This window comes from Tasmannia lanceolata, unplaced genomic scaffold (genome assembly GCF_043159265.1).
Source record: "Tasmannia lanceolata isolate RefF3 unplaced genomic scaffold, GAP_Taslan_0.1 ptg000037l, whole genome shotgun sequence".
NCBI lineage: Eukaryota > Viridiplantae > Streptophyta > Magnoliopsida > Canellales > Winteraceae > Tasmannia > Tasmannia lanceolata.
The window spans coordinates 44,399,598-44,424,972 of record NW_027518714.1 but is presented as its reverse complement, the minus strand read 5'-3'; the positions used below and the strand labels follow the sequence as shown (position 1 = coordinate 44,424,972).

The following is a 25,375-nucleotide window of genomic DNA, read 5'->3' as shown; positions in this document are numbered from 1 at the left end:
TTGAACCAAATTGGATTCATTGCTATCGTGAAACATTGGTTGATGATATTTTGGAATTATACCAAACTGCCATTTTCATTTTTAGCTCATAGCAACTCCTCAATTAACAGTATGGGCATTACCCTGGTTTGATGGGTGCGTCAAATTCATCTGTTCCCAGTTAAAGTGCCTATGGCTCATTGGTCTTATTCTCTATCTACATGACTCCCTTGGCATTTATATTTTTATTCCATCTTCGTTGGGCTCGGTCTTCTCATACCTGTATAAGGATTTCAAAGAAGCCTTCATCGTGGCACAAGGTTCATTTTTGTTTCAAGGATATGGATGTGGCTATGATGAAATGCTTCTTGAGCCACCCCAAACCCTTCCTATCTTCTCTCCATCCTAGGGGTGCTTACAGGGTTTGGGGTTTCCTTCCTTTTCGGGACTATTCTCTTTGTGTTCCTCGGGATCCTTTTTGTGTTTCGAGATTCCATCGATTTTGGGGACACTTCGTCATCTTTCTCGGGTTTAGGCGACGACGGACGGAAACCTCCTAAACCAAAACCCCCTTTCAATCAAAGGGATAAATACAACAAAAATCTAAAAACAACAAATAACATCAAAACGTCAAAAACTTTAGAACTAATTTGGCTTGATCCCTTTCCACAGGGTACGTAGGTAGCTTGGGTCCACCCAAGTCCAGTCAAACCATTCTAATAAATATTTTCAAACGTTTTCAAACCTTTCAAAACAAAAACAAAAATGGGCAAGGATGGTGATTGCCAGGTCACTCGGAGTCCTCTTTTCATTCTATTTCCAATTTTGATCGTTGTTTTCGGTTTTCATTGGTTTTCTGACGTTTTATCGGGTTTCGGGACGAGCGATGATGTAGCGTGGCCCCTTCACAGGGATTGTCCTCGCTGAAGCCCAACGATAGGTCATGACGATTGCGAGAATTGTCCGATCTTCAGCAGATTAGGATCGCTGGGCTTGATTCCTCTTTGAATCGCCCTCTGAGCCTATCGTGTGTTCCATTTTCTTTTTCCTGGCATTTCTAGTTCTTGTATACCGCCGACTTTCTGATTCCTTTCTTTTCGTGCATCTCTTAGCGTGTTTGTCTTTAGTTTCTTTTATGTTACCTTTAATTTGGTTACTTCTCTAGCGTATGATTGATTGATATTTCTCAAACTTGTCTCTCGCATAGGTTCGCATGCTAGTGTGTTTACGTTACTGCTTTGGTTGCTCAGCTATATCGTTTATTTATTCGTCTTATCCTGATTATCTGTCTAGATCTAGCTCTTTAATGCTTTCTCTATCTCATTGTATCTATCATTGTCTGATTAGTCATAGCTCTGCACGCGGATGTTACTGCTTTCCTAGAATGTGATGAGTTAGGATTTGGATGTTTATTTTCTTTTTCCCTTCCCCGGGTCATGCATGCTTAGATAGACGTTTTCTTGGGGATGCTCATTCCCATTTCACATGATTTTCGCTCAAAACTCTTCAAAGTTAATTAAAAGTGGCATAAGAGACCAAGTGCTTGTACTTGGGCGAATTGGGGGTGCTCTTCGGATCTTCCTCATTCGTCACCAGGCACGGACCTTTGCATCTCTGGTTATCAGTTGCGACAGAGTATTTTATGGGGTTCCAGAGCCGACTCCCTGGATGACGACTCTGAGTTATTTTAGGTACGTCTTGGTTTCGAGGCTCCTGTCTCCGGATCAAGATGTATCTCATGCATATACTCCGCCACCCATGCTGTGAGTGGCATCTGTTTCGAGAGTTCCTTGGTTGAGCTCTCCTTCATATCGTGGAGGTCTCAGAGGATTGACGGGGGATCTCGCATCCCTTGCTCACCGTCCTCGGGATCGGGGTCCACAACAACTTGGATACTTGAGTGGCATACCAAGCCCGAGTCGGGTCCACACATAAGTGGTGGGGTTTTGTATATTAATCCTTAAATTAAAAGTAATTAAATCACTTAGGACTTTCCATGAAATTAGGATTTTAGGAGAACTTTCACTTAGATTGAATTCAAACAAATTAAGAAAATCAAGATACATATTTAGGAATTACATTAAAATTAGATTTTAGGATGCATGTCACGTAGTTCGCATATTAATATAGAGTTAAGTGAGTCATTTAAAAGAAATCCAAAAGAGTTAACTTTTGGAATTGAGGATCGATTATCGGGCAAAAATGGTGCATGTGGTGGTAACTCCCCATACCTTCCATTCTCGTAACCAGGTAACTAGTCTAGATTTTTGGTCAATTATGGGTCATAGATCTCTCATCTAGGTGACGACTCTGTCACTCTCTTTTGCGTGGAATTCGGATTGCCTTAGTGATCCCAAGTTCACGGAAATGATGAATTAAATCACACTTTGCTAGGCTCGACGGCTTACCCCTGCCCTTATGGGTACTGGGTTGTACGTTTGTTTGCACCCTATGGCCTGGTTGCTGCCTGCTTGGTTGGGTAATTAAGATCAACAATAAAAATCACACGCCATTCGCGTGGGTACGAGAGACAAAGAGAGAGGGAGGTGGCTCGCGGGCCATTCCCCTCTCGCGGGATCGGGTCCCACAGTTAATAACATTTTTCAGGTTAAACAAAGAAAAGAGAGCGTGAGTTATCAAGGCAAGGATGTACCCATACTAGTCCCCATGTGCAAAACAAAACAATGAAAAGAGAAAATACATTTTCATTCCCATGTTATCTAAACCACCTTTGTGGTATAAAAAGAGTAGTCATAACATACATTAAGTAGGGCTGTCCAGTGGGAAAGAGTGGGGGGACAACAATATCATTCCCTTATAAATAGCTAACGATCAGGGCATCAAAGGGGGATTTTTTCTATTTTTTCAGATCTGAGATCCTGTTAACATCAGAGAGAGAGAAAGGAAGAGAGAAAGAGAGGAGAGATTTGAATTTCTGCTCTGGCGAATCTACCGGAGCTCCGGTCATCATTCCCCAAGCCGTTATTCTTTTCATTTTCGCCTTTATTTTCTAATTCTTTTGCTTGAGACCTAGAGCTAGAACTTGATTATTCCTCATTAGGTCTAGTAGGAAACCTCATTGCTTTGCTTCTTCGGACGAGATTGATCGATTCCAACAAGATCCTATTCAAATCAGGTTCTTCATTGTTGTTTTTGCTCTAGATCTATTAATCTTTCCTTAGATCCAGTCAATGATATTTTGATTTCTTCAAATCAGACAACAGAGAGGTGTGAAATCAAATCGTTTTCAAAGATCCATTGTATGAACGAAGTCAAGCTTAGGAAAAGATCCAATCACCTTTAGAGGTGGTAGAAAAGAGGCAATTTTCTTTGATTCCTTCTTTAATATTCATTGTGATGATTTGTATATATGCTCTATCTCATAATTACATGCATTTTTGACGAGGAAGTAAGACAAGTTCTATTTTTGAGTTGATTTGTTAGCTCTGAGTGATCAAACAGGAAACGAGATTTGAGTTGTTTTTGTTCCAATTATCTAATTGGATCTCGCCCGGTAATGCTAATAATGTTGTTCTTTTCAGAAATTCTATAAGTTTGCTCCATTCTTTCAGATCTGTTATAAGTATTTGGTTAGGAAGCTAATGAAATCATTTTTTCTTTGAATTTTCGTGAAAAAAGACCTTGTGTCATCAGATTTCCTGTAAGGATCTTTCATTCACTAGTTGTTTGTAAAAGTTTTGGGACTCCATATGCTATTTTTCTTAGCAGAATCACCATGTTCAAAGTTAGTTTTGAAAATTTATTAGATCAAGATGTTTACCTTGAGATTGTTGTCATTACTATACTGAATAGAGCATTGTTTTACATCTGGTGGATTTTTTAGAGCTAGATTTTCATTTACAAGATTTTTGAGAGCTAAATTTTCATTTACAACTTCAATTTTGATTTGATTTGAGAAATTGCTTCGCTTTGGAATGATCTAAAAATAAGCCTAATGTGATTATATGATTCTTGATTGAATGATTTTACAACGAGACAAAGCCTTTGTTTTGTCCTGATTGTTACATATTCAAGTTTATTGTATTTGGATTCTAGCTTTAATTCAACTCTTTTGTCATATTATAGCATTGTTGTTCAGAAAAGAGTCTAGGGATCAATGGATTATTAGTTTTCAAATAGATTACTTCATTGGAATGACATTTTTCAATGTGTCTGTGATTGTCATGTTTGGCTTCAACTGTGCTAGTAAATCCTGACTTTAGTGTTCATAAAGAATGATTATGAAAATGGTATAAAAATCCGATATAAGGCTGGATAATCCCTATGAAATAACTGGTAACTTAGGTTAAATCCTTTGTAGAAGAATTAAAAGGACAGTAGATTCAAACTTTATCCTTTTAGGAAAAAGTTTTCATTTTCAGTTTTGAAAGAAGAGTTGGCTCATCACTAATTATTATTTTTTAAAGAAAAAAAACTAACTCATACTTCCATACATATTGTTTGGGTATTGTTTAATTCATTCCCCTTAAGAACCTTTGTTTCATTTGTTGATTGGGAACCAATTGTTATTCACGCCTGCTTATTTTTTAAGAGAGGTTAATTTAATATGGATAGGCTTTTTCTTTTACTAATTCGCTGTGGTTGAATCTCACATACGAATTATAATTCATTTGTAATACGTAGCAAGAAGTCAATAATTCTTATACTTTGAAGTCCCCCTATATTTGATCGATGTTTCTGATGAATTTTATATGTCGGTATTTAGAATTACATCTTGAGTTACCCCATGTTATGCTTAAATCATAACGGTTTTTGTCATATGAATTTGTAGGTTATAAAATGATTATGATAACTTGAGAATGAAACTCCATATGTAGAAAGCTTGTCATGATCACTTAATATGTTTGGCATCTCTTATGATTCTAATTTTATTCTTTCTTTGGATTATTTTTCATAAGTTTTTCAGATTCTTTTGTCCAGTAAACCCACACCCACCAGTGTTAATAGAAACTCATTGTGCTAATATATGTTTGCTGATTTTGTGTAACTGTTAATGTGATATTGGTAATCATACTTTCCCTTGCATGTTTTGTTAATCTTCTTTGAATGTTTTAAGCATACAAGAGGATAGATGAGTTAGGGTGTCTGTAAAGATATTATAGTAGGTTGTATTTTTTTAGAATAGTTGTATGAAGACTGATAATTGTCTTGTTTCTTACATACTATCCGAGCATTAAAATTCAGGACTTTATTGCTTAATTGCATTATTTCTTTGGAAGTTTTTTTATGATTAAGTAAAAATAAAGTTCGATTTTTTTAAGAATCATGATATTGATATGTGAGTGAAGGCCTTGTAAGGGCTATGAGAGGGATACCTGAAGCCCATCGTTTAGGGGACTTGCTTAGTCCTAGTAGCATTCCCCTCTTTTCCCCTTCATTTAGGGGACTTGTTTAGTCCCTAGAAATATTCTTAGTTATTTGTCCCCTCCATCATTGTAGGGGCAATGATAGAGCTATCTGGACCCCACCCCTTTTGGAGACTATCTTAGTCTCATTAGAAGTCTAATGTAAGAGACTTGCCCAGTCTCATGTTAGAACACTTCCTCTACAAATTAGGGACTAATTCAATCATTTAGCTATCCTATTTATCATTGCAGGGGCAATGATAAGGTCACTTGGATACCGTCTTTGTGTCTAGGAGACTTGCCCAGTCTCACTAGCACCCCAGTTGTCTCTTCTTCTAGGAGACTTGCTTAGTTTAGTTAGTACACCCCCTTAAGGTCTTTAGTTTAGGAGTTTGTCCTTTTGTTCAGGAGTCAGTACTATAGTATAGGTATATCTCCCCTTTCTTTGGAGACTAGCCCAGTCATGTTAGGTTCTTACCCTTCTTGGGATCAGTTCATTTACTTTGGGGCACTAGTTCACTAGTTTAGGCATTCCCATTTAGCTCTAGAAATTCTGTCCTTTAGTGTTGACACTCCGCCAGGCTGTGGAAACACTTTAAAAATACAAAAATATCAGAAAATCTAAAAGACACAAAAGTCAAAAAACACTAAAAATGTATTTTGGAAAATCTGTTTTCGAGCTACGTTGGCTTGATCCCTTTCCACAGGGTACGTAGGTAGTTTGGGTCCTCCCAAGTCCAGTCAAACCTTTTTGATAAACATTTTCAAACTTTTCAAATAAACCTTTTTCAAAACAGAAACTTCTTTTTGCAGTAAGAATCTGTCTAAGATATGAGAGTCCTAGAAATTAGGAGTGCCTCAGTCGGGTCAGTTGTACACATCGTCAACTGAACTCTGCAATAGGATTCACTCGATAGCACATCTTTTTCTTAGGATAAGCCTAGTCACACTTAGGAATAGGACCCACCTGCATTAGTCCAGGATTGTACATGTATTTAGTTTAGGAGCATATAGGAAGTCCTACAATTCACAATTAACTTCAATTTAACTCAATCACATTCGATAAACTTTAATCACTAGTCCAGTCCATTTGACCGAGTCTAGATCAGTGGTCCTAGGCACATTAGGCATATGTAGCTTAGAATAGCGACACCGAACTACGTCGATCTTGATCCCAAAAGAGGCTTGGGTACGTAGGCAGCTTGGACGGCCATCTGAGTCCAAATCGACCGTGCGTACATTTTTGTAGGGTTTTAAGGTTTGTGGTTCATTGATTATCATTATCTCTTGAGTAGGTGCATGTTAGTGTCTTTACTTCTTTGTTTCGATTGTATACTCCTTAGCTATCTCCCTTGCATGGTCTTACATGTTCACACATACTCAGCTGTGGTGTTATTTGCTCCGTTGTTTTGATCACCTGCTTATATATATACTTCTGTAGTATTGTTTATTCTATTGACATGCATAGCAGTAGTATTACTTGTCTTTACTGCTTCATTCACACGCTTAGCTGTAGCGTTTACTTGTTTATTATCTTCCGATTACCTGCTTAGCTATAGTTCTTCATTATTAACTGCTTATCTTATCTGTTGATGTCTGCTCATATATTCATCATTATCTTGCTTAGCTGTAGAATGCATGTGATTGTTTACTGCTTTCTTAGATGTGATTAGTTAGGATTAGATGTGATGAGTTAGGATTAGTGGAGACAGGTATCAGGGTGATCTGATATTGGATCGGCACTAGTCTTCTCTGCCTCCCGATGAGTGATGTGAGGATGTTGATTCATATGCTGTATGTACACATTGCCTTTATATATATATATATATATATATATATATATATATATATATATATATATATATATATATTCTTTTTAAGAGGGGAGACGGCGGATTCTAGTGTTCAGTCAGATGTCAGGTGATACTGATATCTACCCTCCTTAAGCCATGGATATTTTTTCCTTTCTTTAGATAGGTCGTCTTCTCGAGGATGTAGGTTCCCATTACATGTTTTTGCCCAAAGTTCTTCAAAAATATAAAAATGGCATAAAAGACCGAGTTTTCTCGGGCGAGTGGGGTGCCTAACACCTTCCCCACTCGTAACCAGCCACGAACCTATTCATTTCTAGTTATCCATTTTACAAAGTACATTTATGGGTTCCAGGCCTTAATCCTGGATGACGACTCTTCTTTTCAGCGTCCCATCAGATCCTTGGATCTGTGAGGGGTTTTTTTTATATTGAAGTACGGCTTGGTTCCGAGTTTACTCCGAATCAAGTGGTATCATACACGCTATAGACTCATACTGTGAGGGCACTATTTTTAAAGAGCCACTGCGGAGCTCTCCAACTCGTGTGGAGATCGAGAAGCAGCGGGGTCTCATCCCGCTGTCTCGCCTCGAAATCAGATCCCACTGGCTGGCGACTCTGCTGGTGTAACGACCCAATTTTTCTGAATCAGGTCGCTACGGAAGAATATTGATAAAATCACAATATTTTTAAAAGCAAATAAGTAAAAGAGTGAGCGTTCTTGTTTCATACAACAATACAAAGTCTTAAAATAACTCTAAAACAAAATAACAGAAGCTCAAACAACACTCAATCTCTAGGGTATGACCATATTGTCATTTCCAACGTGATCGCTCATTCCATTCCTATTGTGGCTCAAATTTGTTCATTTGCAAATATACCATCCACATCTCCTCCTTCATCACCTGGGAGAGGTAACTAGTCAGAAATTTGAGCAAGATCCTGTAGCTGATTCATAAAATAATTGACAGTTTAATGAGATTGTATTATAATAAGGTTCATACACAAGAATTCAAGCATGAATGAGAGTTACTAAGGGAACATATAAGATATTCAAAGGATATGGAAGAAATAAAAGAAAGATAATTAGGGAATCAAATCAAAACAAGATAGAACTAGTAAAAAGAGAATTAATCAGATAAAAGAATGTCGTCATATGTATATATATGGTGTTAGTATTATATATTTCATCACACGCCGTAGCAATGTGGCAAGTTAACTATATATATACTGGGTATATAGTATATATATAGGCCATAATACTACCATAATAGCACTGCAAGTCACCAATAAGTACATATGGCCGATAATCAATATATGACCAAGAACCAACAATCAGTTTTAAAACCTAAGTATGTATAACAAAGGAATGTTTGTCACTAAATAATATTAAACCATTAAAATGCCATTAGAAAATGAGTCAACTATCACTAGTCTTAATTTCTGGTGATGATGCGAAAATTTTGCTTTAATAGCTGACATGGAAAAAGACATGAACAAGTAAAAATTACACATACACTAGTTTTGTTATTTACTTTTTACTTACTTTATCTATATTATTTTGTGTCTTATATGTTTAAGTTTTTGTCTTAATAATGTCCTTTTTGTCCAATCTGTATCCCTGAAGTAGTGTCCGTTATGTTCCAAATAATGTCATTTATGTCCAATATGTAGTTCAAAATACTGTCCCAATAGTGTCCTCTGTGTTTAAATTTGTGTTGCATAGTGTCCCACATACAATGTCTTTTCTGTCTGGTTTTAGGCTAAGTTATTACTCATTTGATTATGTTTGTTCAAATTTTTAAACATACAATACACATACATATGAGCATTATTTATGTCCATTTTTTAACCTAATAATGCTCGTATCGTGTCTGTACAAAATACCCTGCATAATAAATCCTAATTTCTACCCTATTTTATTTTTATAATTAATGAAATCAAAATCTTACCAGATGAGAGAAGTGGTTCTCCTTAGCCTCCTTTCTTCTCCTTACTCTCTCTCTCTCTCTCTCTCTCTCTCTCTCTCTCTCTTTCTCTCTTCCTACCACTTTCTCTTATTATGTATTTTTCTTCTTTTTTCGCTGACTATTCATAGGCAAAGTTTAAATGAACAATATATATTATTATTAAATTCGAACAGATACCGTTAGTAAATTCTGATAGATACCTTTAATATATTTTATTCATAAATAAATGAACAGTATATGTATAAATTTTTGAATAGTAAAGGGTTATGAACAGTACGAAGACGATTAATATTATTTTAGATTATTTTTATTATTATTTAATAATATATTTCGTCAGTGGAGTTATGATTATGTGCGGTGATTTAATGGGAGTGGTTGGAAGAGGTTGGTGGTGGGTTCCACTAGTGGTGGGACCGGCTTGTCGTGGGGCCCGCTAGTGGATAGTATTGGTGGGTCCTACTATGAATAGTAAATATGAATAGTGACTATTATTAATAAGGGTGTCAATTTTGGCTCGGGCTCGGAAGTTCGCTCAAGCTCGGCTCTAGCTCAGCTCGAATCCTTAACGAGCCGGCTTGCCAGGCTCGTTAAGCTTAACGAGCCGGCTTGCCAGGCTCGTTAAGCTTAACGAGCCGAGCCCGAATTAGGCCAGGCTCGGCTCGACTCGGCTCGTTAAGGCTCGTTAAGAAAACAGGCATATATAAATATAATACAGTAGCAGCTGAGGCATAATCATGACTTTTTTCAGTAATTGTCATAACTTCCTACCGTTTGGTTGTATTTTTTTGGTAATTGTCATAATTTCCTACCCTTTTTTGGTAATTTTTCATTTAAAACTATATACATTCAGATATTTTACTTTTTCGTAATGATGACTTTTTTTATTATTATTTCGTTTTTGCTAGCAACCTTTGCTAGCCACCTTGGCATGTGCGAATCTCGCACCCTTGATAATCCAAACCGTGATAATCCACTGTGATAATCCAAACAGTGATAATCCAAACCGTCCATTTGATACGTATATTCCAGAATATAACCCAAGCTCGATAGGCTCGCGAGCCTAGCCGAGCCTGACCGAGTCGAGCCGAGCCGAGCCTGGTTCGAGCCCGAGCCGAGCCTTTGCGCTTAACGAGCCGAGCCGAGCCTGGCCAAGCTCGGCTCGGCTCGGCTCGTTTACACCCCTAATTATTAATATCCAATGTATGTAAGTATATCTACTCAATTTTTATTGACATCTGGGGTGGTGGCGTAGTGGTAGGAAGCCATTCAATCCACGCTCAACGTCAGGTTCGAATTGCGTAAGCCCCATTACGCCAGATGTCATCATGCCCTGTTTAACTCGAAAAAATTGAGTAATGGCCGATGATTACACACCTATGAGGCCATTTTAAAATTATATATACAAGAAACATTGGTATTAGCGACCCACTAAATTGGGTCGCTAATACTAAAAATATCGTCGCTAATAGTAATAACAACCCTTTTTTTTGGTCGCTGCGTGGTCGCTAATTCGATTGTCGCTAATAGTCTTTAGCGACCCAAATTAATATGAGAGTCGCTAAATGTTACCCATTAGCGACCTATCAACCCGTTGCTAATGCTATCATACAACCGTAGCTAAAGGTTTATAGGCAACCAAAAAAGACAATCAAATCAAGCATTAGCGACGGTCAGAGCGGTTGCTAATATATTTTTAGCGAAAAAATATATTGGTTGCTAATAGTGATTATTAGCGATAAGATTAAATTCGCGACGCTAAAACACTTTTAGCAACCAACATATTGCATCGCTATTAATCATTATATCTTTTTAGCAACCAACTTAATTTGGTCGCAAATACTATCTTCAACGTATACATGTTCTATCAGGGACCAAAATAATTAGGTAGCTAATACTCAATTTTAAGATTTTTTTTTTGAAAATTTATTTTATTATCCTGTTGCACCTGTACAATATATATCAAAACTTACATAAATATACAGTCATAACACACATTCAAGATTAAAATTGAAATGACATATAAATCAAAACTTACGAAAATATCCATACCCATTACATACGTTCAATATTAAAGTAAAAAATTAATTGTAGCCATGTCCATACACACAACACCCTTTAAAACTCCAAAAAAAACAAAAAACAAAAAAAAAATCATTATTCATGCTCCTCATCCTCTTCGTCAACATCTTCTCCATCATCTTCTTCTCCATCACCATCTTCTCCATCATCAACATTTTCTCATTGCCGAGTTGTTGGCTGCAAAAAAAATGCGAGGAATGAAATATTTTTAAAGAGAGCTCAATTGAAAATGAGCAGTGTATTACTATTAGCGAATAAACACCAATTAACGAATCCTAGGCATCCAAACAGATTAATGTATTTTTAGAGAGAGTTCAATTGAAAATGAGAACCACATATACCACACGTCATCAAGAAAATAAACAAACATATATTTATGTTTCCGAACAACTACTTGTACAATTCCCAATTAATTGGGTAACACTATTCCATGGTGAATATCTTGTCTTCATCTCGTTTGCTTTTAATGGAAATAGGAATCATTCATCAATGTTATTCCTCCGTTCACTTGAACCTGGAATAACTCAACAAGATTATATGTGTTCATGAAACACATCATAAATGGTTGAGAAAATGTAACATAAAAGAAATTTGATAGAGGAAATGTAACATAAAAGAAATTTCATAGAGGAAATGTAACATAAAAGAAATTTCATAGAGCAATGCAAATCAGACAGCTATTTGAACAATGATAGCACCAAATAAATAAGCTCTAAAGTACAAACAGGGCAATCAAAATATAGTCTTAATATTTCAAAATGATGATAGAGTATGCACATCTAAAACCAGGACCTTAAGCTGCAAACCTGGAGAACCGTGAATTACGTCTGAAAATTCAGAATGCCACTTTTATCAAGCACATCTAGCCTATGGTAAGCACATCTAGTACATAAGCAAACACGTGCATACGCTCAGTTTTATCAAGGACGTCGATGCAGCGAACCTTTGGAGATTCAGAACCGATTGCAATCCCTGGAAATAATAAAAATTTCATAAGCAACATTCAGGAAAAGTAAAATGAAACACAGTTGCAATTTCTGAATTTACAAAAACAAATTAAAAGAAAAATAAATGAAAATTTTAAGGGATATGAAAAGGTATGTGCAGGATAAAGAACCTCATCAAAATGAAGAGAGAGCATGTTGTTCTTCTATTTACTAAGAGGGTTGACATTACATTTTCACCCAAACCAGAAAAGAAAATAAAATAAAAAATAAAAAACAAAAAAATAAAAGAGGAACTTTCAAATTCAAGTAATAAGAGTTTTGTCAAAACCCACAACACTAAGGGTAATTAGTAGAAAGAAGAAAGAGAAAAAAGCATAAACTATAACACTGGGTAAAGATGCAACCACATTCAAATTTGGAGAGATCTGGCCAACCACCATCTATGGTCTAAAGATGCAACTAAATATGCACCTTGTGACAGCAACAACCATTTGGTATAGTCAAAAGCTGGAATTCTTTGAGAGATGAAATCTTATACAGAGACATAAGCGACCTAAATACAAACGCGAGAAAGAAGCAACCTAAATACAAAGGCAAGTGGTCTATTAATTGGTGTTAGTGCATTGTTGAAATGATTTCCTCTACTTTCCTTAGTGATTTTTCACCTAGAAGTTAGAGATCTAGAACTTCATATCCTATAAGAAAAATATTATGTCTCCATCCACAACCGACATATAGAAAACCGGACACACTAAAGGATGAGCAACAAAAACTCAACAGCCTGACGAAGAGAACTTTACTGAAATCAATTGTAAAACTGAAGCAATTAAGCAACTTAGTATTCATCTAGAACGGAAGGGTTCTGGACCTAGATATACCAAAATGGTCTTTAGCTAATGGGTATTCAAGTTTCCTCTTATGAGTAAGAACATTAATTCCTGCAACTGGTGAATAGCATAGCTTTGAGAGGGCATCATCTGCAGCAACATTCTGGAAGTAAAGGGGCCACAAACATTACAAAAACTGAGCATTCCATTTCATCCAATAATAGGAAAAAAATACAAATAATGAGCAAGGCGGCACTAATGGGGTAGAGAAAGTAAGATGATCATGGCAACATTTAATAAGTCACATCCGCACTGTGCATGTGCAATCAACAATGTCATGGAATATGTGCAGAAAAATGCAGAAGAATGCCGAATTATATCAAGTGCAAGTGATAATGAAGCAGGATGTAAAAACAAACATGACGATCTATTTTTTTATTATGGAACAATGAGAAAATTTCATTAAAAAATTAGAAAAATAGAGGCAGAGACTGCCCCGAGACAGAGAACTTCTCTATTAGATAAAAGAATAGATGCCACATCCAGTTTGGGACTAAAGAAAGCAAGTTTTGTATAGAACTTTCCAAAGCGTAACACCAATTGTACATTGCCTAACATGCCCTATGATCAAATATACCTCAAACAGACCATTGATCCAAACTGATTATATCATTTCCGTATACATCATGGAAAGAAAAAAAAATATCCAAGATAAAAAATACACTCGGAAGTATTTTTTCTTGCGATCCAGTTTTTGCTTCGGCTTCTACTGACATGGAATCATTTTAAAAATCTAGAAACCCTAATGTTGTCTTGGTTTGGCAATATCATCAAACAGATGAGGGGCAAGGTTGGTTAACTACTGCATGTCTCCTTCAGTGCATTCGTGACTGCTTGTTTAGTTGAATGCAGCAACTTGAGAGAGAGAGAGAGAGAGATTGAATAAGCCTAAAAATTCATATAAAAAAAGGGAGAAGAGATGATAAGAGGGCGGTTGAAGATACCTTTTTCAATTGGGCACTTGCGCTGGGAAATCCATCTCTTAAATGAATTTAAAATCCTGAAAATCAACCAAAAAGACATCAAAATCCCAAAAAAGAAAGAAAGAGATTGAAAACAGATTAATAACCGTGAGAAACATATGAGAGAGAGAGAGAGAGAGAGAGAGAGAGAGAGAGAGAGAGAGAGAGAGAGAGACAGTTGGATATTTTGGGATTGAGTTGTGTCGATCCAGACATAAATATTGAAACCCCAAATATGTCGATCCCGACAAAAAATCCTAATGTTGAAACCCCAGAAACTTAGAAACTCTAATAGTACCAACTGTAATTCTGTCGGAAGGGCGGCAGTGTCTTGATTTTGAAAAAGTTCTAAATAGGATTTGTACTATTAGGGTTTCTAGCTTTTTAGGGTTTCAATATTTTCTCTGGATCGACTTATTTTGGGTATCTAGATGGACATCTCTGGATCGACATATGTAGAGGGGAAACAGAAAAAGCAGAAGAATGGAAATGAAAAAGCATGAAAGAGAGAGTCATGTTCAAGAGAGAGAGACACTGTTGTCCCACTATGGAGATATTCGCAAAGAATTAGAAAGTGGGTGGGCAATTTGATTTGGTGGTGAAATGAAATTAGAGGCTCAAATTACTCCACTGGTTTTGCTGATGTAGGCTTCCCTAAAAGATTTTAATGCTTCTGTAAAGCAGATTTTCCCTATAAGATCAAATGAGCAGAGACAAAATTAATCTCAAAAGGAAAAAGAAGTGAAATGAAGAGAGAGAAAAATCCCAGAAAGATACCTTGAAATGAGTTGCAGAGAAGTCTATTGAGAAGTCTAAAATATCATCCACGAAGGTCTATCAAAAGCAATGTAAAAAAGGGGGAAAAAAAAGTGATGTACAGAAAGCTTTGTACTTCTCTACTAAATTTTAAGGGAAAAAAATGCTTTCACTTGCCTTGGGGAGGCTGAGGACATTAGAACTAGCAGCGCCATCAAGAAAAGAAGGGAGATGCTGTTTCTTTGTTTGATCCAAGCCGGAGTCATCTGAGAGAGAGAGAGAGAGAGAGACAGAGACAGAGAGAGACCCTGTTGTCCCACTATGGAGATATTAACGAAGAACTAGAAAGTGGGCGGCGATTTGATTTCGTGGTGAAACGAAATTAAAGGAAGGGGCGGCAAACCGAAATCCTAAGCGTATTTTTCATCCTAGTATATGGTCCATAGGATCATCCAAGCCGTCCATGGGCCACAACGTAAATAGGTTTTGTTTCCAAAATCATTTCCATAATATGATCGCAACCTTCTGATCTATAGAGGTTCAGTTTCTCTTTAGATTGGAGGGCTAGGATCATCCCGTGGAAATGATTTTTTGGGACACAACCTATTTACGACGTGGCCCATCAAATGGACAGTTTGGATGATCTTATGGTGTCGGACATACGGCTCATTTTGAAAAACATGGGTGGGGCCTACCTTGGTCAAAGATTTAAACAAAGTAATTGTTGGGCCCACCAACCACCCTAAAAGTATTATTTGCGACCTTAATTTTAAATTCGTCGTTAATACTCTTGCGTCACAATGCGCCTATTTTTGGTACCAAAATATTCACTTTGTGCATCCGCTTATTAACTACCCATCAGAAACCGTCGGTAATACAACTATAGCGACCCAACCATTGGTTGTCACTATAAGTGTTCTTTGTGACCCTAATTCTAAATTCGTCATTAATGCACTTGTGCCACAAGGCGCCAATTCTTGGCGGAAAAAAAAAAAAACCTTTTGCAACCAAGTATTAGCTACTACAGAAAAAAAAACCATCGCTAATACAACTATCAGCTACCCATTTTTGGATTCGTCGCAAAAAAAGTATCTACATTTAATTTGTGGAGACGACATTAGGAAATGGGTCGCAATTAGTATTATTAGTGACCACTTTTTAATTGGGTCACTAAAAAACGGTCGCTAATACCACCTTTTCTTGTAGTATCCTTTAACTTTACCTTCTACTGCTATTTTTATCTGGGTATTACAGCTGGGGACTTCTTGATTTTGCCTAACTTTGTAAAAAATGCCAGTTTATTAATTTTGAAGAAATTTGGGCGAAAATTGCTAAAAATGGGAACCTTATAGTTAGAAATCGAGGGGCACCAAGTAGGTGTGTAATAAAACAAGGGCACACACACTTACTCTCATCCCTGCATATTATATTATCTATTTTGTGGTTACTTTCTGCTATGGATGTGATGGATGGTTTATTTTATCCCCCTTTCCGAGTTACATCCAGCTAGGACAGTCTATTTAGGGCTACGGCCCATTCGTGACACCGCTTGGGATGTAACTCAACTCTTAGCAGCCCTCGGGGTAATGGAGCATAGCTCGTATATCACCTAGATATTCGTGATATACACCATGGGCTATGGACTGGCTAAGGGACCTATGGTCTCACCTGACCTCTCTATATATTGCATCATTTGTTTGTATATAGGACGAATATGTGTAGCTCACACATGTAAGCCTATGATAGAGCCTTGTCCTTAGTGAGGTTTCCTTATCAAATTCAATCAATTATATTTGTCCGTCATTCAAATCTAGATCGGTCAATGGCTTTCAGTTGCCATCATCAAGGCCATGGTCTATTTTCTGATCTATTGATCATCAAATCTGATCCAGGTCATTCATCGTCGATTTACCCTCCCTGGATCATATCGAGATCACCGATGGAAAAGTTGACCTTGCCGAGTGTATCATTATCGTCAATGCATGATTTATTGCTGAGATTATTCTCATATTTACCTATTTAGGATTAACCCATTTCTTATCATTTGCCTTATTTAATACCAGGAGAATAACCATGTTGAACCGCTTGTTGAAGAGTTGGATTAACCAGATCCCGAGACATGACAGATTCCTTCCCTTGGATGACCCAACTGACCAGATCATCGACATGTTTCATTACCTAGATACCTCAGGAATAGAATGGAATCTCCTCCGTGCGGCTGCTAGATGCTGGTTCTTGGGGTTAGAGAAGACCTCCTTCTACATAACCGACCAAGTTCTTCGACAATTCGAAGGTCTTCAATGTCAGCCTAATGTTAAACCACTCTTCCCTTGTGAAGCCATTAACCTATCCATTGTCCATTACATAGCAGCCGCATGGAAAGAGAGGTCCATTGCGAAACTGGTGCGCATGGCAACAAAGACCCTCGGAGAATCAATGTCAGATTATTACCCATGATTGGTCGACGAATTGGAGAAGTGGGAGGCCAAGAAGGTGCGAATTGAAGGAGACCCTTGAAAATCTTCTCTTGTGAAAAATCATGTTGATATGATCTGAATAAAATTTGTCATGTTTAGATATCATTCCTGCAATTGTATTCCAAATCCAATTCTATTAATGAAATGTGTTCTGATTAATCTTATCTCTATTTGTACAGAATATTTTATCTCAATTATCATAGTTTTAATCTAGTGTGTTAACTTCCACCTCAGGATTCTAAAGTTGAGCAATCATCGCTCCTAAGAAAGCTACCACATCCAAGCCTGTCTGGTCTAGACAATCGTCTATGTCTAGACTTATTCGTCAGTTTAATTCACCAGTAACACCCAGACTACCTATATTTTCCTCACCCGTGTCACCTGATTCACCTGAAGCAAGTCAAATGGCTGAATCGGTAGATATGTTGGTAGAAATGCGGGAAATGATAAGGAATCTCTCTTGAGATATGGCCACCATGAAAGAGGAAATGACCCATTTAAAAGCTCAAGCCAATGATAAGGCCTCAATTTCAAAAGAACCTGTACCTTAGCATCCTCCTGCTGTATCCCCAAACCTAAACCAGCCAACTGTCTTACCTGTAGAGGTTGATCTGGATGACGAGCAGTAAGCCGAGGAATATTGTATGTCGAACCTGGCCAAATCAAATAAAGAGAAAGAGCTTTCTGACAAGTTAGAGAAGTTGGCCCAGGATATGGAAAATATCAAGTCTCAAGGACCAAAGAAATTTGACATGTCAGAATTCATAATTTTCCCGTGGTTACTCCACCCCCAAAATTCAAGACTCCGGATTTTGACAAATATGATGGGACTGTCCCCGGAGTCATATGAGGTGGTACGTTACCCTGCTCCAACAGTACGGGCTTAGTCCTAAACAGATGGCACAATTATTACCGATGTCTCTCGTTGGAGTCGCCAAGAAGTGGTTCTTAGGTTTGAAACCTGAAGAGGTGAGAACCTTAGAGGACATAGCAAATAGGTTCATTGAACAGCTCTTAATGGAAGAGGGTATTTAAGTTAGAAAGAGAGATCTCAAGATGTTGAAACAAGGTCCACAAGAGACCTTTACCTCTTTTATCCGAAGGTGGAGGAGAAAGTCTGCACAATTGAGCTAGAGGCTCTCCGAAGAGGACCAGATCAAGCTGGTGGTCAAGAGTTTGTCCTCATAGTATTTCCACTTTGTGGCTCCCCAACATTACTCTGATTTCAATCACTTGATAAAGACTGGGATAAAAACTGAGGATGCTTTGACAAAAGGCTTGAGAGCCAGATCTTCATTAGACATAAGGGAGGGAAAGAGGCCCATGATAGCACCGAGGGAAGTCAATAATGTGAATTCTGCAAGACCCATGGGAAAGACAGTATTAGAAGTGGAGAAGCTAGCAGAAAAGAAGACAAGGCATTTCGAGCCACTTCCTTATCCGTTGTCCATTGTATTCAAGAAGTTACTTAGGGACAACAAGATTGATTTGCCAAATCCTAGACCTTTACCCAATCCTTTGCCTAAGAATTGGAGAAAAGACCAATACTGTGAGTACCATCGCAGTTCGGGGCACACAACTGATAGATGCTTCACTCTGAAGCATAAGATACAAGATATGATCGAGAAGGGAGATCTTGCTGTCGAGAAGCCCAATGTTACCCATAACCCTCTACCCACGCATGCAGTACCTCCACCGGCTTCAATAAATGCCATTTCCGTTGAAGAGCCAATCTTGGATCCTGCATTCCTTATCCCTCCTATCTCTGATACAGCAATTGCCCCACCAAACTCTCGATCCGTAGAGGAATCTGTTGAGAAGACGGAGCTTGTCAGAATGGAAAATTGGATAATCGAAGAAAGTTACCTCTTTTCTGCCAACTCTAAGGGCCTGTTCAGTTGAGCATGGGATTCGAAAACGGAAAAGAAAAGGAGCCCATTTTCCGTGGATTCACTCAAAAAGCGACGTTTTGTTGGGCGGATTCGGAAAGCGCACGGAAAATATACGCATTACGTGGAATCCGTAATATCTACGTGTCTAAGCCCTTTCCGAGAAAAAAAATCAGACCAAAACACACGGATTCGAGGCATTTTCCGCGACTAATGCATCCCATTGTTTTTTTTCAAACGAAAAAAAGAGAAAAGGAAGCCCTAGAAGCTCCCATCTGCTGCTGGTTCTCTCCCCTCTTGTTCTTCTCTGCTGGTTCTCTCCCCTCTCGCTCGTCGCCGGCAGCCGTCCCTCGCCGGTACTCTCTCCTCCCGCCTCCTCTCTTGCTCTCTCTACTCTCTTGCTCTCTCTCCCTCTCTGCAATGTTTTCTTTTCTATTTTTTCAAAAACCCCCAATCTGTTTGTCTTCCATTGTTTTGATTTTTTTTGTTTAGATTGGGGTTAGAGTTTCTGGTTTTGCAAGAAACCCCCAATCTTTGTCTGCCATTGTTTGCAATTTTTATTTAGATTGGGGTTAGGGTTTTTGGTTTTGCAAAAACATCCCAATCTTTGTTTGCCATTGTTTTAAATTTTTATTTAGATTGTGGATGGGTTTCTGGTTTTGCAAAAACCCCCAACAACAACCTGTTAAAAAACATAACATGGGATTGTTTTTTTTGGTTTATGGGTTTCTGGTTTTGTAAAAACGTAACATGGGATTTTTTTTCTTTTTAATCAACTGTAAAGTCTCCTTGATATTTCGTCCAACAACAACCTGTTCAAAAATAAAAAAACGGCTGTCCTTGGATAAAAAATGAAGGGCTCTGCCCTGATTATGCTCATTTTTTGCTGTTGACCTCATATATAAAAGTGTTGTAAAATAACATGGGATTATTTTTTTCTTTTTAATCTGTAAAGAGAGAAGAAGGTATCTGGGTATACCATTGATGAAGAAACACAGATGCTTGGTTGGTATGGTTTTGCAGGTGGTTGGTATCCTCATTTGAGCTTCCTCTTCAAGAACTGTTCCATCATTTGCAAGGTAATTAATATTCATAGTTAATTTTTTTTCCTTCCATGTGGTAGATAAATGTATTTTAGGTAGATGTGCTTGCATGTAATTGGATGGATGGATGGTTTGTGGTGGTATGGTTTGTGGATGGATGGTTTGTGGAGGGATGGTTTATGGAGGGGTGGTTTGATGAGGGATGGTTTGTGGATGGATGGGTTGTTTATGGAGGGAGGGTTTATGGATGGATGGATTGTTTGTGTTTGTCTTGTTTATGATGGTGGTTTGTTCTGTGATGTTTCTTTTCCGTTTCCCTGGCAACTGAAGGCACATTCCTGTTGTTTCTTTACTGTTTCTTTTCCGTTTCCTGGCAACTGAATGCGCACTCTTACTGCTTTCTTAGCAGTTTATTTTCCTTTCCATTTCCTTTTGCCACGTCATTTCCTTTTCCTTTCTGTTTCCTACGTGCAACTGAACAGGCCCTAAAGGTGATTGGATTTTTTCCTAAGCTTGACTTCGTGCGTACAATGGATCTTTGAAATCGATTTGATTTCACACCTCTCTGCTGTCTGATTTGAAGAAATCAAAACATCGTTGACTGGATCTAAGGCAAGATCAATAGATCTAGAGCAAAAACAACATTGAAGAACCTGATTTGAAGATGATCTTGTTGGAATCGATCAATCTCGTCAGAAGAAGCAAAGCAATGAGGTTTCCTACCATATCTAATGAGGAATAATCAAGTTCTAGCTCTAGGTCTCAAGCAAAAGGATTAGAGAATAAAGGCGAAAATGAAAAGAATAACGGCTTAGGGAATGATGACCGGAGCTCCGGCAGATTTGCCGGAGAAGAAATCCAAATCTCTCCTCTCTCTCTCTCTCTCTCTGATGTTAGCAGAATCTCAGATCTGAAAAATAGAAAAAATCCCCCTTTGATGCCCTGATCGTTAGCTATTTATAAGGGAATGATATTTTTGTCCCCCCACTCTTTCCCACTGGACAGCCCTACTTAATGCATGTTATGACTACTCTTTTTATACTACAAAGGTGGTCCAGATAACATGGGAATGAAAATGTATTTTCTCTTTTCTTTGTTTTGCACATGGGGACTAATATGGGTACATCCTTGCCTTGATAACTCATCCCCTCTTTTCTTTGTTTAACCTGAAAAATGTTATTAACATACCCCTGCTTTGTTACTTGCACTCCCACTTGATTTTGTTCCCTCTTTTAGCTAATTATATATAGTATTGGTATTGACACCCCTTTAGTTCAATGATTCACCCCCCTTTTTTTTCTTAGAAAAAATGATGTTAGCACAATGGTACTTGATAAACACACCTTCATAACTTGTATTTTATTTTCTTCACAATGGCTTTGCACTAAGGAACTAATATCGGCACACCCCTATTCTATATTTCACCTCTGTTTTGTACTACATTGGTAACTCGGCTCATCTTATTAGGTAATTTTTGGTGGATTTCAACGAAATTTTGCAGGGACCTTACTAGAATGAATTTTGGGACACTTATTTACTCATTTGAGAAATTTTTATTCAAACAAGGTGGTTTTGGGTTCTGTCAAAATGGGGTGTCTACATTACACTATTGGATTACCTTTTTTGTAGTCTTAGAACCCTCAGGGTGGGCCCCATAAATCTTTTAAATGTTTCCATTCAAGAAGGCAGTTTGTGTCCATCTACCAGATCTCGCAATCGCAGTGCACTACTATCACCAATAAAATCCTAATGAACTTCAGCATGGTTGTAGGCTAAAGGTTCCCTCATAGTCAATACTAGTCATTTGACCATAATCCTTTTTCCAGGAGGCTTGTCCTATAGGTCTCCACCTTCCACCTAAGTCCTTCCTCTTATAAATCCACTCCCATCAACTGGGCTCCAAGCCCTCTAGTAGATCCACTGGAGTCCTGGAATACTTAGAGTCTATCTTGATTTTATCGCACTAGCTACTTGTCTGCATCGATATCCCATATCGCCTCTGTGTAGTTAAGGGGGTCCCGTCTCGACCCCGTAAGAGACCATACTATGAAAATCGCCCAGATAGGAAAATCAAGTGGGTGGCCTGATCTCCCTTGAACTACGTCGAAGTTTTATAATAGGTTAAGTGGGTTTCCGTTCAATATCCTCAAATGTCCTCTCAATTGGAATTTTAAGGTTTTCAACCAAGGCAACCCCATCCCTCTTGCCACAGCATTCCGGCTTGCAAAATAATTTTGCTTGCCAGGGTCAATAACCCTTCATCACTCCAGTCCTTCAGTAAGGACACACCTTTCGTTCCTCGTTCCCAACTTTTCAGCACCTACACATGGGCTGGAAATCCTCAAATGATTCAGTGAATGTTTCCTACCCGCCCATATCCAATATGGATTCCCTGACTCGGTTAAGGATGTAGAGCACTCTTTCTAAAGCGTAGCATCAAAGATAGTGTGCAAGCGAAGCTCATCATTGAACCATGTCCGACAAGGTTCAGCATCTCCTCTCCACAACACTGTCATAACTTGACGTTGCAGGTGGAGCCCATCGAGAGATGATTCCACTCACCTGTTTGTAGTCCCCAAATCTATCCGAGAGGTATTCTCCTCCTCTAATAGAGGAAGAGCCTTACCTTACCAACCTCATTCTCTACTTCATTCCTGAACCTTTTGAATTCTTCAAAGGTTCCCAACTTACGTTGCTCTAAGTACAAGCAGCTGTACCCAGAATAACTGGTGAAAAACTCAAAGTAGACGTACTCACCTCTCAATGGACGATAAAAGGGTCCTCACACGACAGTGTGAATCGATCCCAACAAATCCTCTGTCCTTCCACCCTTACCCTCTAAGGGAATCTTGGCCATCTTGACCATCAACATGGTTCACAAATTGGACAGGGATCCACTTGGATCACTTCCAATGGATCGACCTCAACCAACCTAACGATTCGTTTTAGGTTAATACGACTAGATCGAAGGAGCAGAGATATGTTGGGTTTACAACAACTTTTGCCCCTTTTCGGACATTTGTATTGTTTAACTACTACGCTCATTGCAGTTAACATAATTCGAGTAGGGATGTAGGGATGTGCATAATATTTACCAAGGTACCTTTCATCACTAAAACACCTTGTTTTTCATAAAACTATTTTATCAAATGCTATTTAGAATAAAAACAAATCAGTTTTTGAAACACTAGAAATCAAAATTTTCATATTTGAAGGTACTAATAAATAGTTTACTAGGATAATTTCCTACTTTCAGAAAAATGCCAACTCAGACAATACTACAGCCTTGACCGCAACTATTGCGTCGTTCGGACTTGTAGGAAGAGCTTCCCTTTGGTCAACTTTCCACTTTCCTTGCTCCTCTGCAAACCTTGCAGATATGTGGGATTGCACCAATATCCTCACACTAAGGAAGAGCAAGACCAATCCAATTAGTTTCTGTAATGAAATTGCTTTCACTACACTTGGGCTACTATCTCCCATTTTCTTTACGATAGTGGAGTTTGTTCCATAGATGCCATCGCCTTGCCTAGCAGTGCAATTTTTTCCTCTAAACATCTCCCCGACACCGGCTAGTATATCTGTGCCGTCGATAGCCCCTGATACTATTTTTGCAGAACGTAGGTCATTGTAGACACCCAATTTTGTCAAGGCGGTACTAGTGATATGTGTCGTGAGGAAGAAGCTTATGACGAGTCCCAGAGCACCAGTTAAGTTTTTCTCAATCTCTCTTTAGGGCATTTACAAAGAGAATGAATTCCAAAAATGATTTTATCGGAAAGCCTGTTTTTACGCAGCACCCGCCTTTTTATGGCAACCCAAAGGACACTTTGTTTTCTGAAAGCAAGCTATATTAGGTTCATTGGAAAGTACCCGAAACGACGAATCCAACGTACCTGACGTGCGTAAATCAGAGTTCAAATGAAGAAGTTATGCGCGTTTTAAAAAAACGAACAGAAGATTCAAAAGCCACCAATTTCGCCCGGGGCGAAATTTTGTCGACTTTGCCACAAAATATGCCCCCCCCCCCCCCCCCCCAAACCCTATAAATAGGAGGGGGTAAGGGTTTCTCACAACTTCTTCCCCCTCTCTCTCTCTCCTCTTTTTTTTTGGTTTTTCTCTCCCCTCTTTTGGTGTATACACCCTCCTTCGGTGTATTTCTAGTACCAAACCCCAGTCGAATTTCAAAAAAAACCCCAGTTAGCTTTGTTTATAGAAGGGAGAAAGTAGAGAAACGCTAGGTAGCTTACACCGGGCGTTGGCACTCCGCCAAAATTCCGAAGGTTCGGAGCGACATCCTCTTTTTACGTCGTTGTTCTGCCGAATTTCGTAGAACTACGAGCTACTTTTCAATAGTAGCGCCATTGTTTTGCCGAAATTTCGACAACTTCGGAGCTCTTTCAGCCACATAGCGCCGTTACACCGCCGAAATCTTGGCAGCTTCAGAGCTCCTCTTTTCCAAACAGCGTGGTTACGCTGCCCAATTCTCCCGGTAAAATTACATTAATTTACCATCTTTCTGCAGTTTCATTTACAAAGTAAGGTACGAGGTGGGGACATCATAAGATCTCGGGCGATCAAATTGCCCTTGAACTTATAATATAAATCCTGCTACCTTTCTTTTACTTTCTACAATTTACTGCTTTCTGCAATTTCCTTTACAAAGTAAGGTACGAGGTGGTGACGTTATAAGATCCCTGGTGTATATTGCCTAGATCTTATAATATAAACCCCTCTATCTTTCTTTTACTTTCTGTACTGTCTTTTTTCATTAGATTTGATGGCCTACTTGGGATCAGTTGCAGTACCCTGTTTGGGTTTGTAACATATGATCTCAAACAGGATCGAGCCGCAACCGCTTATTTTCGATTTTTCTGTCATTTTCTTTACAAAGTAAGGTACGAGGTGGTGACATCATAAGATCTCGGGTGCTCAAATTGCCCCCTGAACTTATGATATAAACCCCTCTACCTTTCTTTTACTTTCTGTACAGTCTTTTTCCGTTAGATTTGGCGCCCTACTTGAGATCAGTTGCAGTACCCTTATGGGGGTTTGTGACATATGGTCTCAAATAGGATAAAGTCAAAACCTCTTATTTTCGATTTTTCTGTAAATTCATTTCATTTACATTCGGGAATTAAGCTCAACCAAAATAAAGGATAAAAAGATAAGTTATCCTGATTCAAATCCTTCGAAAAATGCCAATCCAA

General features: G+C 38.3%; 1 long non-coding RNA gene across 5 annotated transcripts; it reads right to left on the bottom strand.

Annotated features, from left to right (window-relative positions):
* Window positions 1-11,123: 11,123 nt before the first annotated feature.
* Window positions 11,124-15,133, bottom strand: LOC143862260 (uncharacterized). 5 transcript variants are annotated; one of them, XR_013240234.1, is made up of 5 exons: window positions 14,778-15,133; window positions 14,177-14,691; window positions 13,983-14,038; window positions 11,997-12,176; window positions 11,124-11,381 (listed from the first exon to the last, which is right to left on the bottom strand). It is a non-coding gene; the product is annotated as an uncharacterized LOC143862260 (long non-coding RNA). The 5 variants fall into 5 exon arrangements; XR_013240233.1 differs by having other exon boundaries at window positions 14,536-14,691; XR_013240237.1 differs by having other exon boundaries at window positions 12,011-12,176; window positions 14,536-14,691.
* Between the last annotated feature and the right edge of the window lie 10,242 nt (window positions 15,134-25,375).